Source organism: Ovis aries, chromosome 1 (genome assembly GCF_016772045.2).
Source record: "Ovis aries strain OAR_USU_Benz2616 breed Rambouillet chromosome 1, ARS-UI_Ramb_v3.0, whole genome shotgun sequence".
NCBI lineage: Eukaryota > Metazoa > Chordata > Mammalia > Artiodactyla > Bovidae > Ovis > Ovis aries.
The window spans coordinates 182,440,002-182,460,197 of NC_056054.1; the positions used below are offsets into that span (position 1 = coordinate 182,440,002).

The 20,196-nt window shown below is 38.8% G+C and overlaps 1 long non-coding RNA gene across 1 annotated transcript in view; it reads left to right on the forward strand.

Annotated features, from left to right (window-relative positions):
- The first annotated feature begins 10,494 nt into the window (after positions 1-10,494).
- Positions 10,495-20,196, forward strand: part of LOC114118758 (uncharacterized) — a 112,923-nt gene continuing 103,221 nt past the window's right edge. Inside the window, exon 1 of the long non-coding RNA XR_003591935.3 lies at positions 10,495-10,807. This is a non-coding gene — a long non-coding RNA (uncharacterized LOC114118758). The remainder of the gene's footprint in view (positions 10,808-20,196) is intronic.

The window sequence follows — 20,196 nt, forward strand, 5'->3', positions numbered from 1 at the left end:
GCTGCCTTTAAGGGAAGAAAGTCATAAAGAATACAAGCAGACAGAGACAGAGAGGTGACAGGCAGCCTAGTCCTGGTAAATGCAGAGTCTACTCAATTACAAACTGGCCTTGGAGTGACTGCAGGGTCTTTACCACTGAGATAGTTTCCCCTTAGCAAGTGGAGTTGTAGGGAATTTCTTCCTGATACATTGAAGATCAGGCCTTGATTCAAGTCCACTTCCCTTGGCTATTGCACTACTCTAGCCAACAAACACATCATGTCTGGATATGGTGAGACAACAGATGACTATTTTCTGATATCCACATTGCCTTCTTTCCCCCTTTTCATCTGAAAAAAAAAATGACTTTCCAAATATATATATATATACATATACATATACATATATATATATATATATATATATATATATATAAACAGATCTTGCTGTTCTCTGGCTTGAACTCCTTGAAAGGGTCCCCAGATCTCTTAGGATAAGATTCTGCGTCTCTCCAGTATCCTGCAGTGACCTTCCTAGATTTCTCAAAGTCCCCAGGCCATTCTCCACATGGCCACAGCATTCCAGACACTTCAGTTTCCTTTCTTTCCTCAAATATTCCAGGTCCATTTCATCCTCAGAACCAACTTGTTCCTGCAAGCTGCAAGCCCACCTTCCTACTTTCCTCATGGCCAAGTTTTCATCCTCTATTAGGTCTCATCTCCTCAGGAATAACACTGATTCTTTATTAAATGGCTTATACCATTCCCAGCCTTATTCTTTGTCAAGGTTCCCTGGTTGTTCCATTCAAGTATTTATCAGAACTGTAAGTAGAGAAACAAAAAGACAAAAACCAAATAAACAAAAAAGAACTATAAGTAGATATTCATCTACTTGTTTCTTGTTCAATTTGACCTAGACTGTAGCTCCTGGAAGGCAGAGAGTCTCCTCTGATTAATATACTTCTGCTTAGTGTCCTACACAAACCCGGCACATCTTATTTATTAATTTTTTGGCAAATGAATGAGTCAACTCTGATTTTCTAAGCAGCTCTTCATCCTGACACTTGGTCAGGATACAAAGGGTTAACAGAAAACTATCATCGTATATTGCTCTCCACAAACTAACCAAGGAGCTGAGATGCTTAGGGTTATTTTCCCCAAATTTTGCAAGTTACAGTCAGTTTAACACAGATTCTTACTAACTTAAGCTTCCACACCCAAGCACAGAAATTTATATTCTGCTCCTTTGTTCCGAGTTTTGATCTGTGACAGTTTTAGATAAAGGAAAAAAAAAAATTAAGAGACTAGAAGAGGCTTGGTGAGAGAATATAAAATCATCTTTCTTTACCCATCAGCAGTTCACAGATACCTTTTAAATGTATGGTTTTTGAAAGCTCCTCATTTAAAAAGTACAAACAATATAAGTTAATGTCAAATTTTCTAAAAAGGTGATATAATTCTAATATATAGGTGTATATATATATACATATGCCAATATGTCATATTTGAATTGTATATGATATTTTGCATAAAAGTGCATTTTCATGGATCAGATTTGTGTGAAGTGGAGAATAACAGCAATCCAAACCCAAGATAGACTTGGGATTTTACTTAAGCATGTCAGGCCTTGGGTCTACCCTGCTGCATGACAGCTATACCATCTTGAGCAAATAGGTTTTGGATATCTGTGCAGACTCTTGGGTTCCTGGGCCATAACAGGTGAGAGTTTCCATCTGCCTCACACAGTAATTGTGGAGTTTAGGATATATGATAATGTTGAAACATCCAGACCAATATCTGGCACATTGTGGGTGCTTACTAGTGGCTAATTCAATTTAAATCTCTTCCCACTTTCCAGGAGATTTTAATTGGTCCCTCTGCTAAAAATCACCTCCATCTCTTAGTAAATCCAGTCATGTGTTTGGATTCGTTTGAGCTTCTATATTCTTAATTGGATAATTCAGCCCAGGGTTTATTATAAAAGCCTGGATTCTGCAATCAAATTACAGATCAATCAACAATTACAAGAAAAACAATTAATGGCTGGCAATGGTTCTGATTATATAATTGCAGCCCTGGCTTGCTTTGCTTTCCCTGGCCTCAGACTTTTTCCTCCAGAGGCTGCAGGTGCTCAGAAGGCTCTGAATAGCCTCCCTTCTATTCTAAATTGATCAACTGTGCATGTTCACCAATGAGAGTCTTTTACAATGTATTTCTTCTACAAATGAGTAGGAGGGGGAAAAGATTTCTGCTTTCATTGTTGGGTGTTTTGAATAAAAGAAGAGCTTCAGTGATGTGCTGTGTCACTTGAAAACATGCCTTCTTGAAAGGGGCAGTCTCAGCCCCAAGGTGGTGGGAAAGATCTTAGCTATCACAGTCATCTGTGGTCTCCCCAGGACCACAGTTCAAGAAAAGGACATACTGGGTGTTATCATATGAAAATTTCATGGGAAGGAGGGCAATTAGAAAAATAATTGTTTAAAAAGGCTCTTGGGCTATGATAACACTGAAAAATGTTGGGAAGCACTGTGATAGCAAAAACCCCTCTTAGAATTCTCCTTTTCCTAAAGCACATGCATTTAGAACACAACTACTTAAAGAGAGTAGAAAGATACCAAAGGCATGTGGGTTGCCGTCACTATTCTTTTGAGTCATGGGCAGAACAGATTTTGAGTCAAGCTGACCTATGTTCCAATCCTGGGTCAGCCAACTTTCCCACATACACACCGTGCAACCTTGCACTTGCTATTTAATATCTGTACAAAAACATAGATGATCAGATTATCACTGGATCAATTCTGTAAGACTTTGTGTGGCGGGGGAGGTGGTTGGAGGGCACAGTGTACCATGCTTGGCCTAGCTTAGACATGTAATAAATGGGTTCCATTGCTATTTTAGTAGCAATGAAACAGCGCATCAGGGGTGATGAGTGGGCTAGGACCAGCAGCTCAGGGTCCTGTAGGGGGAGTAGCCTTGGGCAACATAAGTTGGGAAAAGGGGTAAAAACCTAAGATTGCCTTGCCTCCTTGATGGTTTCCCTTGTGATTTAGTCTTAGCATCATTGCACAGCTTTAGGTTGTGGAATTATTTTGGTACTGACAGATAATTATATTTTACCATTCTTTCCTCTGGGACTGTAACCTTGCCACCGTGCTAGTCTTATATCTGTAGTGTTGCTGTATATTGCGTGAGGAAATTATGTGAAATGCTTGTTCCCATCCAAGGCTGGAACACAATAGCATTTCAACCAGGAAAGGCTCTCACAGTAAGCAAGGGAGCTGCTGCCAGCATCTCCCGACTAGTCACCTGAGGATTGGAACAGTACATCTCTCAGGCTTCTTCCACAGAATGATTTATAGAGAACATGCAGAGCATAGCAAAGAGATAGATTTCATGCTTAAAAGGTTAATTCTTGATTTGATTTGTTTTAGAAGTCCTGGAGATTCAGTGGAGGACAAGAAAGACAAAGAGAGAAATTACAGGGCTCCTGCTCTTCAAAGAGAGTAATGGGACAAGATAAAGAGATGCATAGAAAGAATTATTTGATGTTTCTCTAAATTTATCTGTTTAATTTTCTCATAATCCTCCTCCAATACTGCTTCCCTTTTGCATGTCTTTCCTGCTCAGGTACTAGATATCCTCTTATTCCGTTGTCATTTCGCTCTCATTTCTCTCAAAATGCATCCATTTTCACAAGTGTATCTTGTTTAAGGGTGAAAGACAAGGCAAGCAGGAACAGGCAAGTCAGAAAAAGTGTATTTTTTTATATGCAATATACGGAAGGTGTCCCACAATGACAGCCAGATAGTTTAAATGCTTTGTTTTAACTTTCAATTAAGGTTGATGATCACAGATTTCCTGCAGAAAGATGTATGCACAATGCCTTCGGTGAATTTCAAAATGCACTGCTCCAGCTACTTAAAGTGATAACAAACTTCAAAACAAAACAAAACATGCTGTTACAATCACTACTAACATTTTATTTATGTGTTTACTTCCTTGTGTTGGGAGTAACGGCACCACTGGGCATTTTGAGCACCTTTTCCCCCCTTAAAGGCCAGAGGTCTGGCTATAGATTTTCAAAAAAAATATAGCAGTAACCCCACATCACTACAGAATCTTTCAAACCCTTGGCTGTCAAATGTATTTCTCAACAAGTTTATTTTTGGTCTCCCTGAATGTAAATGAACATAGTGGGCCAGGGATTCACACTTTCCTAAAGAAGGGGATGAAGAAGACTTTCTGGCCTAATTGAAACTGTAGAAAAACTAATTTTGGAAGTCTAATAGAATTTCCTGGGATAGATGTAAGCCAAGACATTGGAACACATTTCTTCCATCACCTTAAGTTTAGAAAAAAGGACAACTGGGAGGAAAAAGACAGGGTGAAGTTTGACATCATACTTGAAAGCTCACTGACAAGAATACTTTTTTCAAAACGTTCTTATAAAAATTTACTTTCTAATATTAGTGAACCCAAATGTCTCTATCTATCTGCTATGTCTCTCACTGTCTTTGATGCCTTTCATTAGTTAGCAGGCGCCATCCCACGGTTCATCTTCGCGAGGGAAGCTCAGGCAGCTGTCTGCAGCCAGCTTTTCTGTTTGGGCACCAGGATGTCAGTGGCAGGGCCTGAGGGAACAGCCTGGAGGCTCATCTCCAGTGAGCAAAGCAGTTCATCAGCAGAAGCCTCTGCAGAATCACCTGAGCGCTTTTCTTCAGGACTGCTTCAAGGGTAGTTCTATCTTCCAGACTCCAAATGCATGCTTCCCTATAACCCATGATGAAATACACTCTCATTGGATGGTAGTTTCTGGTCTTTACAGATGGAAAAAGTTTCTTGTTCATTCTCTCTCTCTTTCCTCCATCTTCCTCCACCTAATCTATCGAATTATCATTGCAAATATTCTCACTGGCCTAATTAAGTTTTTGTTGTTCAGTCCCTCAAGTCAGGTCAGACTCTTTGTGACCCCCTGGACTGCAGCATGCCAGGCTTCCCTGTCTTCCCCATCTCCCAGAATTTGCTCAAACTCATGTTCATGGAGCTGATGATGCCATCCAGCTATCTTATCCTCTGTTGTCTTCTTCTCTTCCTGCCCTCAGTCTTTCCCAGCATCAGGATCTTTTCCAATGAATCAGCTCTTCGCATCGGTGGCCAGAGCATTGGAGCTTCAGCTTCATCATCAGTCCTTCCAATGAATATTTAGGCTAAGTTTGGACTTCTTTTATTTTTTTTAGGAAAAAATATTTTTAATTGTAGGATAATTCCTTTACAATATTGTGATGGTTTCTGCCTTATACCAACACGAAGCAGCCACAGGCATACCCATGTCCCCTCCCCTTTAAACTCCCCTCCCACCTCCCTCCGCATCCCACTCCTCTAGGTGTCACAGAGCCCTGGCTTTGGTTTCTCTGCATCATACAGTAAATTCCCACTGGCTGGCTATTTTACAAAAATCTTCTCTTTTGAGAGCTTTATGATGACAAGCTGACTGATGCTATGTGTTATTGATATATTGGGTTGGTCAAGATGCTTGGTAGGGATTTTCTGTAATACGTCACAGAAAAACCTGAAATAATACATATCAGCCTTATACACTCCACTTATTTTTTTAAATACCAAGTCTGGTTCTAAATCCTATTTATGTCATATGCTATCCTAAGGTCCTGGCCAATCATTTCATTTACTGGATCTTAGATTTTTTCTTCTGTAAAATGCTAATCATGAGACTACTTCCATCCTATGGTTGTGAGGATTAAATATATAATATATTAATATATAACATACATAATATGCTTAACATACACCTGGCGCATGGAATGTTTCATTGTTATTATATATTAGTATTGTTTATTTGTAAATTACTTTTGTTATTAACATTAATATATAGACCCCCTCGCTCTTGTTCCCACAAGATGGCATGCATATAATCCTAAGGAAGTTTATGGGTTACTTGCAACCTACTCCAGTATTCTTGCCTGGAAAATCCCATGGACACAGGAGCCTGGCAGGCTGCAGTCCATGGTGTCACAAAGAGTCGGACACGACAGCCTCTTCACTTCAAGGTCTATTTAACAATGTTATTGAAGTAACAGTCATTTAAAACCTACGTGAATACTGCTATAGAAACATCAAGGACAATCAGATGCTTTGAGCCATGTGTGAGCCATCAACAAATTCAGTGTAAGAATTACAGTATCCTAAGCTGTTTCTCCTGTGCCACAGTTCTTCCACATGCCTGTTCCTTTTCCAGACTGGGAAATGTTATCATTGCCAATAGCCCAAGCTCCAGGTTTCATTTGCCATTGAATCCAAATTGTTCACTGAATTGTGGTCCAAGTCCTCCCATTTCTCCTCCCATATCATCTCCCTCAGTCTCTCCCTTCTCTGGCCCCAATATGATGGCCTTAGTCCAGCTTGAAAAAGGATTGCTTTAACGTCATGAAGTGCTTTTGTATACCTTGCCACTTAGATGAGTCCACCCCTTCAGCACAGAGATGCAAGTGAATTACATCAATGCCAACCAAGTTCTGGAAATGCAGTGTCTCAGTCTCAGCTTAAATGGAAGCAAACTGAAGAAAGGGACATAGACCAGCGGCTACTCACATAGATCAGATGCTAGAACATGGTGGCCTTCGGAATTGCCTTAATCTAAAAACTTAACCAGATAACCTGTCATCACAATTGAATTCTAAACTCCTTCTCAAGACATGTGAGGACTTTTAAAAGCCACCTCTCCATGATTCTTTAACCACAACTCATGCCACTGCCTCAGGCAGGCACTTTGCTTTAATCACCCCAAACCATTTGCCTTGGACATCTCATGCTTCTTCATAGGGTCATGAATTGGTATATCCTGCTATCTATAAAGACTCCTTTTCCTGAATTTACTCTGTGACTTCATTCTGTGAGACTCTATTCATGCATCCCCACCTCTAGGAAGACCTTTCAGCACTCCTTAGACATAGTCTGGGTCCCTTTTTCTTTGCCTTTGAAAGACCTGAATTATCATCTCTTACTACACAGAGTTCATTGTCTTATTACTGCTATGTCTCTCATGAAAGTCTGAGAAGTACCCAAATGGTTCAAGTTTATAATTATCTTAATTATACGGTGCTCATGGTTTACTGAATAAAAAATGAAAGATGGAATAAAACAAGAAATGAACTTCTCTTTTCAAGATTTCCTGATGATTTCACTCTCTTGGCATTTCCTTCTCCACAAATCATTCTGACTCGAAATTCATGTATGACCTGCCCAAACACATATCAGCTGCGCTAATGTATTCCTACAACTGGTCTGACTGCCTTACTGATTCACAGGAGGGAGACACAATGAGACAGGATGAATGGCCCATACATAACATGGAGAAGGACCTTCACATGGATCTTGTTCAACCTTCTACTTCCCAGTAGGACAAACAGGAGGAAAGTTTCAACTAAGCCTTAGAAGCAGCACTCATGCCTATTGAAGTCTTTCATTTTCCTGCCTTGGGGAGATGTGTCGAAGAACAAATCCAATGCCTGCACTAGCTGAAGGTGTTTATCTCATTTTTCAGAGAGCAGATAGTGTATATTAGTTGCGGTAAATGGTAAAAGACATTGAGTTAAGCTTGGAAAAAATGAAAAAAAAAAAAGGCTGAAATGATCTGCACTAAATGGCAACTGAATCTGCTTGTGATGTGTGTTTGAAGCTTGATGAACAAGAAGAAAAAAAAGTCTGAATACACTTTGCTTAGCTATTAAACACTAGCAGCATTTTTCTCCTTCCTCTCATTATGGCAGTAAATTACAGCAAGGTGGGAGCCCATTCTCAGCCTCATAGAACTGGCTTCCTGCTACCAGCCCAGTCACAGCCACCCCAATTAGTCACCAGCTGAATGACTATGCAACCACAGATTTAGATCAAAAAGCGGTTTTCATTTCAAGACTAATTCACAGCAAGAAATGTTCCTTCCCTCTCCCCATGACTGTTTAGAATGCCATTGCTACACAGAGAATAACACAGGATGGTTCTGCTCTTGGCATTCGTCTTATTCTGGATGTTAGAGCAAAATATGGAGGAAGGTGAGGTTAGGGGTGGGGTGGTAAAGTTCTTCCCAGTTTTCAGGTCTTTCCTGGAAGCTCAGCTGGCAAAGAATCTGCTGCAATTCAGGAAACCCCCGTTGGATTCCTGGGTCAGGAAGTTCCCTGGAGAAGGGATAGAGTACCCGTTCTAGTATTCTTGGGCTTTCCTGGTGGCTCAGATGGTAAAGAATCTTCCCACAATGTGGGAGATCTGGGTTCGATCCCTGTGTTGGGAAGATCCTGTGGAGAAGGGAATGACTATCCACTCCAGGATCCTTGGGCTTCCCTGGTGGCTAGGCTGGTAAAGAATCTGCAGTGGAGGAGACCTGAGTTTGATCCCTGGGTTGAGAAGATACCCTGGAGAAGGGAACAGTTACCCACTCCAGTATCCTGGCCTGGAGAATTCCATGGACTATACATCCATAGGGTCCCAAAGAGTTGGACACGACTGAGTGACTTTCACTTTCACTTTTCGCTTTGGGTCTTCATTCAGTGCATATGAGCTTTGCAGCATTGCTCTTTGTGGACACTGGAAGAACTGACTAGACGTGGAGAACACAGAAGAGAGATGCTGAAAAGAAGGTGAATATTTAAAAGTCTGTTTAAATGGCACCCATCCAAGAAGAGAAACATGAATAAACTCTTCATGATGCAAGATGCAGGAACACAGAGTTGAAAAACAGAGTGTTAGTTCCAGCTTTTTAAATATATGATCTTGAGAAAGTCATTTAACTTCTCTGATGCTACTGTTTTCCCATAAACAAAAGAAAGGTATTATACCTTTCCTGTCTTCCCAGACGCTTTACCGTAGGAACCATCAGGGAAGCCCATAGGGTTATTATGAGGACTAAATGAGAATATCTGTATACATAATCAAAGCACACTTTCAAACTATAAGGAGCTGTGCAAGTGTCAAGACTTTTTATGATCCTTCAATATAATGCTTCTCTGCCTACCACTACTTGGACTGTTAAGAGTTGTAAGAGACCTCGGAAACCAGCTAGTGACACGCCAATGCATGGGCCCTCCTCTAAGACATGTGCAATGGGTATCAGTCTCTGGATACACCCTGGCAGTGATGGGTAATTCACTACCTTGTGAAAGAGCACTTCCACTATTAGACACTGTAACTATTGAAAGTGGCTTGAGTTAATTAAGAAATGCTTTCATTTTCTTACTAGATACCAAGACAGGAGTCTACTAAGCAGTTTACAAAAAGGATCTACTGCAGTCCTCTCAACAATCCTAATAAAGCATATTGTTTCCACTACTTTATATATGAGGAAACTGAGATTTGGAGACAAAAGTATTCACCTGAGATCACACATTACTGAGGGTTAAGCCACAATCTGGTAAGCTTTTTGGATTGTGACAAGTTCAACAAAAGAAATAACACTGTAGCTGTGGGAGGTCTGGTAAGATGTTAGGGGAAGCATGTAATTGTTTCATCCTCTCCCTGTCCCTCTTTTCCAGTGTGAATTTAGGAAAATGTGCCTACATTCTCTTTCTCCCTTTATAAACTGTGGAAAATAATACTTTCTAGGAGTCACAGAGATGCCACAGCAAATTAATGAGTTAATATTTGTAAGCAGCATTGTGACTCTTTAATAAAAGAATGTCCTAACTGGGAACCAAGTATTATATTACCTAAGGGAGTAGGCAGATAGCTCAATAGTAACACTATAGCCTGGTTTTAAGTTCAGTTTTAATAATAGCATTGTATTAGGTTAACAGAGAACAGAGCACCCCACAGGACCAAAATCAAAGCAATTAGTTAATGCAGATCTTAGGGAAACTCAAACAATAGAGCCACAGGATTCTGTCTGTGATTTGTGTTGTTCACAGGCTCCACTGATGATCACACAGATGGCTTTTCAGACCCGTCAATACCTCAAGCTGTATACTAACTAGGGAGTTGCGAGAGGAATCCTTGCAAACGCATGTGCTGCTTGACCTTTCAGTACGGCCAGGACTGAATTCTACCCTGCTCTGGCTCCCCAGCTTTCTACTGGCCTCTGAAGCTGTCATGACGCCAGCCCATTATAGTCACATAGCCAGCAGGCTTAAAAAGAGTATGGAGAACTGGAACACGATCTATATTCGAAAATAGGACTTTCATTTCATGTCAAACTGAGATTAGACTGTTTTCTAGCTTTTAACATCTGGGTGGAAAGAAGCCATTGTATCATTTGCTCCCAACCATAGCTTTAAAACTCAGAACTCTTGTCATTTCAACAATAACAAACTATGTTAAGGAGGATTGCTTCTTCCATAGTTACCCATGATTCCAGATACTTTTCTGTTCAATTATCCCATTGAGTATAGAAACTCATTCTAACGCCAAGTCTTCCATACTTCAAGAAACTTTAAAATTAAGGCATTATCTATTTGGATAGATACCACCAAAGCAATTTAGGTATCATATACTTTGGCCACCTCATGTGAAGAGTTGACTCATTGGAAAAGACCCTGATGCTGGGAAGGATTGGGGGCAGGAGGAGAAGGGGACAACAGAGGATGAGATGGCTGGATGGCATCACCGACTCGATGGACAAGAGTTTGGGTGAACTCCAAGAGTTGGTGATCGACAGGGAGGCCTGGCACGCTGCAATTCATGGGATTGCAAAGAGTCGGACACGACTGAGCGACTAAAGTGAACTGATGCAGGTCTGACTCTCATATTCAAGGCATAATGATAATAATAATAATGAGGAAGAGGGAAAAGAGAAGAAGAAAGATAAATAGAAGAGTCATCACCATCAGGTAAGGGTTGTATAAGAAGTAATGACAACCATACGGTTTGAGAAAAAGGGAAATGGAAATATGTAAGCAAGAATATGAAAAAGTAGAAAATACTGTGTCTTTCAGTGTTTTAAATTTTATGTCATTTTTCTTGATGTTATTTAGAATCCAAGATGTTAAAAATTAGATGAAATATAAAATAGAACAGAATCAGAGATAACAAGGATTTTTAAAGGCACTAGAAAGTAACCTATTCTAATTCTTTCAAATTAGAATCAGTAAGTTTGTTAAACATCCTCATATGCCCAGCAAATAGCAGAAACTATAAACATTTAGATTTATAGAAACAAGCATGAGGCTACAGATAAGTTGTTTTTTAAAAGGGAATAGGAAAATAGAGCATTACTCAATTTATAAAGTTTTATTTATAAAATAAATTTGAAATAAATATGACAATGTTAATATTTATTAATTCTGTGTGATATTGGAAATTTGTGATATTAGTATAAACTTGGCAATATATCATACCTACTGCAAGGAGATCCAACCAGTCCGTTCTGAAGGAGATCAGCCCTGGGACTTCTTTGGAAGGAATGATGCTGAAGCTGAAACTCCAGTACTTTGGCCAACTCATGCTAAGGGTTGACTCATTGGAAAAGACTCTGATGATGGGAGGGATTGGGGGCAGGAAGAGAAGGGGATGACCAAGGATGAGATGGCTGGATGGCATCACTGACTCGATGGACGCAATTCTGAGTGAACTCCGGGAGTTTGTGATGGGCAGGGAGGCCTGGCGTACTGCAGTTCATGGGGTCGCAAAGAGTCGGACACGACTGAGCGACTGAACTGAACTGAACTGAACTGAACTGGAAATACAGAATGAGAGCTCAGTTGGAAATTATGAGATAATTCCATTTCCTATTATCCTAATTTCTTTACCAATATAGTACTCACTGGTATATAATTCCTAGGATTTTTCAAGCCAAAGAAATTGCTGTCCATGACTGAAAATCATATATTTTTCCTCTCCTTGAATTTACTCCAAACTCACACATAGTAGTCATAAAATTATATGACTTTTCCCAAGATTGGAACATTTCTCATCTAGTATCTTTTGACCTATTTTTTCTAATGGGCAATTTGAGAGAGAGACTTCTCTTTTAACTCAGCCTGTAACAAAGGATCACTAGGTTTACCAGTCTTCTTTTATTCTATGCATTTTTCTTTTGATATATTATCCAAAAGACTTCCGAGTGTGAGAGCGTAACAAGGTACTGATCAACAGAATTTGGCACAAATAAAAGTAGAATGAGTAATCCTATTTTCCTGTGCTTGAAATTAAGAGAACTGAATTCTATTCCTGACTCATCTGCTACCTTGCTGAGTGACTCTGTGTGGACAAATCATTTTATTTATGTAAACCATAGCTTTATTATGTTTTATAATGACAATGTTGGACTAAAGTCTTCCTAGATATTTTCCCAACTCATATTATTTAATTTCCATGATAGTGCCAATATGACTTTGATAGCCTTTCTAAGTTTTACCATGTATGGACTATAATATATGCATATACTATAATTTGTAAAGAGAATACATTGAGTGTATTACTCACTTAAAATTTGAATTTCACTTGTACTATTTCCACAACATGACTAGAAGCATCAGGTTTATTCAAATTTTTTTTATCTTGATTAAATATTTTCAGAATATATGTACCAAGTGTAATTCTATGAGACCCTAAAGAGATAGATTGTTTGTAGGCAAAAATAATTTTTAATGTCAATCAGGCCACAGACAATTCTTCTTTAGTAAAAAGCAATATTCTTATCATTGACTGGCTGTGCACATCTAAAGTAATGCTTTAGTATTGATAAATTATGTCTTTTATCCAAAATGAACTATAAGTATTGGATACACTTTGTCAAAAATCTGAAAAAAAAAATGCGATTGGCTTACCTTTAAATAAATTAGCATATGCCATTGAGCAAAAACAGGACTGGGAGCTGACTGTGGCTCAGATCATGAACCCCTTATTGCCAAATTCAGACTTAAATTCAAGAAAGTAGGGAAAACCACTACTGCATTGAGGTATGACCTAATCGAATCCTTAGATTATATAGTGCAAGTGGGAAATAGATTTAAGGGACTAGATCTCATAGACAAAGTGCCTGATGAACTATAGACAGAGGTTCATGAAATTGTACAGAAGGCAAGGATCAGGAACATCCTCAAGAAAAAGAAATGCAAAAATGCAAAATGGCTGTCTGAGGAGGCCTTCCAAATAGTTGTGAAAAGAAGAGAAGCAAAAAGCAAAGGAGAAAAGGAAAGATATACCCATTTGAATGCAGTGTTCCAAAGAATAGCAAGAAGAGATAAGAAAGCTTTCCTCAGTGATCAGTGCAAAGAAATAGAGGAAAACAATAGAATGGGAAAGACGAGAGATTTCTTCAAGAAAATTAGAGATACCAAGGGAACATTTCAAGCAAAGATGGACTTGATAAAGGGCAGAAATGGTATGGACCTAACAGAAGCAAAAGATATTAAGAAGAGGTGGCAAGAATACACAAAAGAACTGTACAAAAAAGATCTTCATGACCCAGATAATCATAATGGTGTGGTCACTTACCTAGAGCCAGACATCCTGGAATGTAAGGTCAAGTGGGCCTTACTTGTTCATCACTACGAACAAAGCTAGCGGAGGTGATGGAATTCCAGTGGAGCTCTTTCAGATCCTAAAAGATGATGCTGTGAAAGTGCTGCACTCAATATGCCAGCAAATTTGGAAAACTCAGCAGTGGCCAAGGGCTGGAAAAGGTCAGTTTTCATTCCAATCCTAAAGAAAGGCAATGCCCAAGAATGCTCAAACTACCGCACAATCACACTCATCTCACATGCTAGTAAAGTAATGCTCAAAATTCTCCAAGCCAGGCTTCAACAATATGTGAATCACGAACTTCCAGATGTTCAAGCTGGTTTTAGAAAAGGCAGAAGAACCAGAGATCAAATTGCCAACATCCACTGGATCATCGAAAAAGTAAGAGAGTTCCAAAAAAACATCTATTTTTGCTTTATTGACTATATCAAAGCTCTTGACTGTGTGGGTCACAATAAACTGTGGAGAATTCTTCAAGAGATGGGAATATCAGACCATCTGACCTGCCTCTTGAGAAATATGTATGCAGGTCAGGAAATAACATTTAGAACTGGATATTGAACAACAGACTGGTTCCAAATAGGAAAAGGAGTACGTCAAGGCTGTATATTGTCACCCTGCTTATTTAACTTATATGCAGAGTATATCATGAGAAATGCTGGGCTTGGAGAAGCACAAGCTGGAATCAAGAATGCTGGGAGAAATAGCAATAATCTCAGATATGCAGATGACACCACCCTTATGGCAGAAAGCAAAGAAGAACTAAACAGCCTCTTGATGAAAGTGAAAGAAGAGAGTGAAAAAGTTGGCTTAAAGTTCAACATTGATAAAACTAACATCTTAGCATCTGGTCCCATCACTTCATGGCAAATTGATGGGGAAACAGTGGCTGACTTTATTTTTTGGGGTCCAGAATCACTGCATATGGTGACTGCAGCCATGAAATTAAAAGATGCTTACTCCTTGGAAGGAAACGTATGAACAACCTAGACAGCATATTAAAACAGTAAAGACATTACTTTGCCAACAAAGGTCTGTCTAGTCAAAGCTATGGCTTTTCCTGCAGTCATGTATGGATGTGAGAGTTGGACTATAAAGAAAGCTGAGCACCAAAGAATTGATTCTTTTGAACTGTGGCATTGGGGAAACTCTTGAGAGTCCCTTGAACTGCAAGGAGATCCAACCAGTCCATCCTAAAGGAGATCAGTCTTGAGTATTCATTGGAAGAACTGATGTTGAAGCTGACACTCCAATACTCTGGCCACCTGATGTGAAGAACTGACTCATTGGAAAAGACCCTGATGCTGGGAAAGATTGAAGGCAAGAGGAAAAGGGGACAAAAGAGGATGAGATGGTTATGTGGCATCACTGACTCAATGAATATGAGTCTGAGTAAACTCTGGGAGTAGGTGATGGACAGGGAGGCCTGGTGTGCTGCAGTCATGGGATCGCAAAAAGTCAGACATGACTGAGTGACTAAACTGAACTGATCCCCTAAGCTCCCCACACTCATAGCCTGCTCTTAGTGGTCTCAGACTTTTACAGCTATGTTTGTTACTATACCCATTTTCCCACATTCTTTTTCTACTTAGAAGGACATTTCCCATCCATGTGACACCAAGCATTCAGGTAATATTGAGACTTAACCTTCTCCATGAAAAAAGTAAAATGTTTTTAAAATTTCAAAACCTTTCCCATCGGTAAATTCCTTTTATTAGGTTGATGTAAAAGTAATTGTGTTCTTTGCTTGTTGAAATTTTGCATTTGGTATTAGAATATATTCTTAAATAGATGTGTTTATGTTACATACCATTTTAATGTGCATTTCTCATTCTATGTTTTTTTCTAATGACATCACTTCCTGTTTATTTTATACTTATTTTGGATTATGTAAATTATGTTAGACAAAAAGGAAGTTCCAGCGATTTTCTTGAGTTCAAAACTGGTTGTAATGTAGTGGAGACACCTCCAACATCAACAACACATTTTGTTCACTGCTAGTGAACATACAGTGCAGTGGTGGTTTAAGAAGTTTTGCAAAAGAGACAGCAGCCTTGAAGATGAAGAGTGTAGTGGCCCGCCATCAGGAAAAGCCATTAGCGAAGCTGATCCTCCTACCACTACATGAGAAGTTGCCCAAGAACTCGATGTTGACCATTCTATGGTCATTCGGCATTTGAAGCAAATTGCAAAGATGAAAAAGCTCAATAAGTGGTGCCTCATGAGCTGGCTGAAAATTAAAAAAACCTCATTTTGAAGTGTCATCTTCTCTTATTCTGCACAACAATGATGAACCATTTCTTGATCGGATTATGACTTGTGACAAAAAGTGGATTGTATGTGAAAACTGGAGATGACCAGCTCAGGAGCTGGACTGAGAAGAACCTCCAAAGCACTTGCCAAAGCCAAATTTGTACCAAAAAAAAGGTCATGCTCAGGGTTTTGGTGGTCTGTTGCCCATCTGATCCACTACAGCTTTCTGAATCCTGATGAAACCATTATATCTGAGTAGTACACTCAGTAAATGGATGAGATGCACCAGAACTTCAACGCCTACAGCCAGCATTGGTCAACCGAAAGGGCTCAATTCTCCACAATAACACCCAACTGCATGTTGTACAACCAACACTTCAAAAGTTGAATGAATTGGGCTGCAAAGTTTTGCCTCATCCTCCCTATTTACCTGACCTCTTGCCAACTGACTATTGCTCTTTCAAGCATCTTGACAACATTTGCCGGGAAAACACTTCACAACCAGCAGGAGGCAGAAAACAGTTTCCAAGAGTATGCCAAATTCTAAAGCACAGATTTTTATGCCATAGAAATAAACAAACTTATTTCTTGTTGACAAAAATGTGTTGATTGTAATGGTTCCTATTTTGATTAATAAAGATATGTTTGAGCCTAGTTATAATGATTTAAAATTCACAGTCTGAAACTGCAATTATGTTTGTACCCACCTAATAAAATTTAAATCAATATTATAGTTTGGAATTTTTTTAATTTTTAAAAATTTCCATTAATTTACTTTAAAGTCTATTTTTAATTGGAAGATAACTGCTTTACAGGTTTATGTTGATTTCTTCAATACAAAACCATGAATCAACCACAAGTACACATATGTCCCCTCCCTCCTGAACTCTCCCCCACCCACCCGTCTAGGCTGTCACAGAGCTCTGGGTTGAGTCCCCACTGTCCACACAGCAGCGTCACACTGGCTATCTATTCTACACATGGTATTGTATATAAGTCAATGGTCCTCTCTTAACTCAGCCCACCTTCTCCTTGCCCTGTTTTGCCCAAAGTCTGTTCTCTACATTTGCATCTCTATTCCTTCCCTGAAAATAGGTTCATCAAAGCACATTAGCAATTTGCTTCTCCAATCAGATTGGCATTTGTAGTGAAGTGTAAGAGATTGAGAGCATTGCTGGGTTTGCTTACAAAGGTGCAAGGCTAACGTGAATGTATTGGAGGTGAAACCATGCCCGTGATACAAAGACCTAGGAGAGTTTAGTAAGATACTCTGGTACCTGTGTGGTGGCTTACTATCCGTTTTAAAGGTGGGATGGTCATGAACTCGACTGAGGCAGACTCGAAATGCTAAGCCCAATCTTTAAAATCAGTATAAATATAGTCAGGAAAATAGAATCCATGGCAGATAGTTCATTAGAAGGAATTTAACCCAGGAAAGAAGTTACATGATGATAGAATTGCTGAAAACTAAACAGAGGATGCTAAAGTAAATCAGGAATTATCAGAAAGATACGTTATCCCTGGACTTCCCTAGTAGCTCAGTGGTAAAGAATCCACCTGCCAGTGCAGGAGATGTGGGTTCCATCCCTGAGTCAGGAAGATCCTTTGGAAAAGGAAATTGCAACCCACTCTGGTATTCTTGCCTGGAGAATACCAAGGACAGAGAAGCCTGATGGGCTACAGTCCATGGGGTCACAAAGAGTCGGACATGACTTAGAGAGTAAACAATAACAACTGCCATCCCTAGAATCAAAGGAAGGATAAGTTGTTATCACAGAGCCTGGCCACTCAACAGGAACTGAAATCACAGCAGAGGCTGTCCTGTGACCATGGAAGAAATGTTGAAGCATGCAGAGATGACAGAATTAGCTTGGCTTATTTGCTCTCACAGCCAATCTCCTACCAGTGTCTCCCATTTGCTAAACTTAGTAGCAGCCAGTTGGCAGCAGCACTAGAAAAATACAGTTTGTAGGGTCAGGGACCAGTGATACAGAGCAGAGCAAGGGGAAGTGTGGGGAATAAATATGAAACAAAACGAACGATTGATTATGCGCTATCTGCTACAAATACATATACCCATGCCCACACAACAATTTTGAAATATAGGCAAGGTATAGTCAGCAAAGGTCTGTAACATCTTGAACTGCAAAACTTAGGTGAATGCCACTATTAAATAACAAACTCTAACAAAATATTTTATGTGTGTATGCATAATTCTTTACAACCCAGAAAGATTCTTATAGCTAGTTGCCTGGAGAAAATAAATCCCAAGCTTGAAGTGTATAATGAAACCCTGTCTCTACACATTACTCAATTAGAAACCAAGGTAGGGGGTGGGGGGAAACGGTTGAGCTCTGTGCTTTTACAGGCTCAACTGTCTCTCCCTCAGTGGTCATCTTATCCACACTGGTACTTAGTGTTCTTCTAAGCTATTCCTTACTCTTGGTTCTAAATTATTTCCTGCTCTATCGACTAACTCACTTCTTCAAGCAACTTCTGCTTCAAACACACATTCTCCCCTCATTCTCCAAAGTAAAGGGAAAGGCAACTGAACTTCTTTAAATGCAATCACAGTGTGTACTTTACCTCTGGTTCAGTATTTTGTGTACCTTGGACTATAAGTGAAAGTGATTGTATCATTCTTGACATATTCACGGTCTTCACAATCCAAAGACTAATAATAACGCTATTTAGAAAAATAGCAGTACTTCTGATAAAACTGCTCATAAAAATATGAAACTTTACTGAATTGTATTATTCAATATTTTCCTGCTGTTACATAGTGGAATAGAGAAACGATATCGAAAACACTCCCATTAGAGTCCTTGTTTCTTCTGGAAAAGTGTGTTCTAAAGGAAAATTCACATTTCCATATTTCTGTGGATCAGTCTTTCCTTCTCACTCAAGTGTTGCCTACTACACAGCTCATTCCAGAGTGCCATCAAGGCTTGCATCATTACACTGAAATAGACACAAAATAGCCCTTGAGACAAATGAAAACAGCAATACCTATTATTACCAAATACACTTCTCAGTTATCACTGCAGAATAAAATCTGAAAAAAAAATCTGGGTGATACACAACTGTTTGCTAGGAATGACAATATAAGCATAAATAGGAGACGTCAGAAGAGAATTAAAGATGATAAGTCTGACCTTGTTGGTAAGATTTCTGGTACCAGGAACAACTATGAAGCAAATTAACCAAGAACAAAATGCTGAGTTATAAGGCAGAGGTACAACACCTAAAATTTCTCCAGTTTCAGATTTATTCTTTGAAAATGACTTCGGAGACAATTCTGCATAAAATAAATCTTTTTACATGTACATATTCTAGGTGATTGTTAAAATGGTCTATAGGAGCATGGTCTATAGTATGAATTTCATTAACTAAATCCTAGAAATAATTATAATTATATTGAATTTTAAGAAAAGACCCTCTACTGCATTGAAATCAAAGCTGTTTTTTAAATACTTCAGCATTCAAAGATGAACATAATAAGCACAGAGTTATGAGCCAAGCATATTTCTATCTTTTTAGATATACCAATGTCTTTTATTTTCAAAATACCTATGAATTTTCCATTCCTATTTTAAAGATGAGGAAACCAAAGCACAAAGGTTTTAAGGAACTTGTCCAAAACTATACTGCTGGTAGTGGTGAAACAGATTCAATCATAAGCAGACAGAATTCAGTTTCAACTCTTAAACACCACTACCTTAGGCTACATATTTGTAAGGTTCAGCTGCTCTGTTCTAGGGCACATAGTCAATAATTTGGAGACCCATGGAGGAATGTACAAGTTGTAGCTTTGTGAAGTAAGAAGTCAAGACAATGAAAAACTGTCTTAATAAGACAATGAAACACGTTTATCTAAAGTACACTATATGCAAAAATCTTAGCTAAAAGATGAACGATTTGTAAATTTATAATCTCCTTAACAATGAATTTATAAACCAAAGGAGGAACTTATATTTTTTATAGATAATTCACTCATTGTATTGCATGTAAGCATGTACATGCAAAACTCCTATGAAAGATGCAGCATTAAATTAAAGAGAAGAGAATGTCATGAAATCAAGATTCTTACAATCTTAAAGCCACATATAGTCAAAAATAGTAATTCTGGAGACTTAAAAATTATTTAATCTAATCTGTTTTCTAATAGACAGTTACATCCTCTAACAGCTTTGTTAAAACACACTGGATTCCTCAAAATGACTTTTACTTTCCTGCATCTTGCTCATGGGTATGATTCTAAACTTCAACAAATTTCTACCCATCTACCAACCCTGTCATAAAAGTAATCCTTTCATAAAACTTTCTCTTAATTCTCCATCTAAAATATTAATTTTTCTTGCATTTATACCACTTATTTCAGTTGATATATATTTATATTCTATATTACACTATTTTTATATCTGACTTTACTTACCATGACTATGCTACTAAGGGCTACATGGGGAACACCATTTTTATTTTGTCCATTTATCTAGTCTCA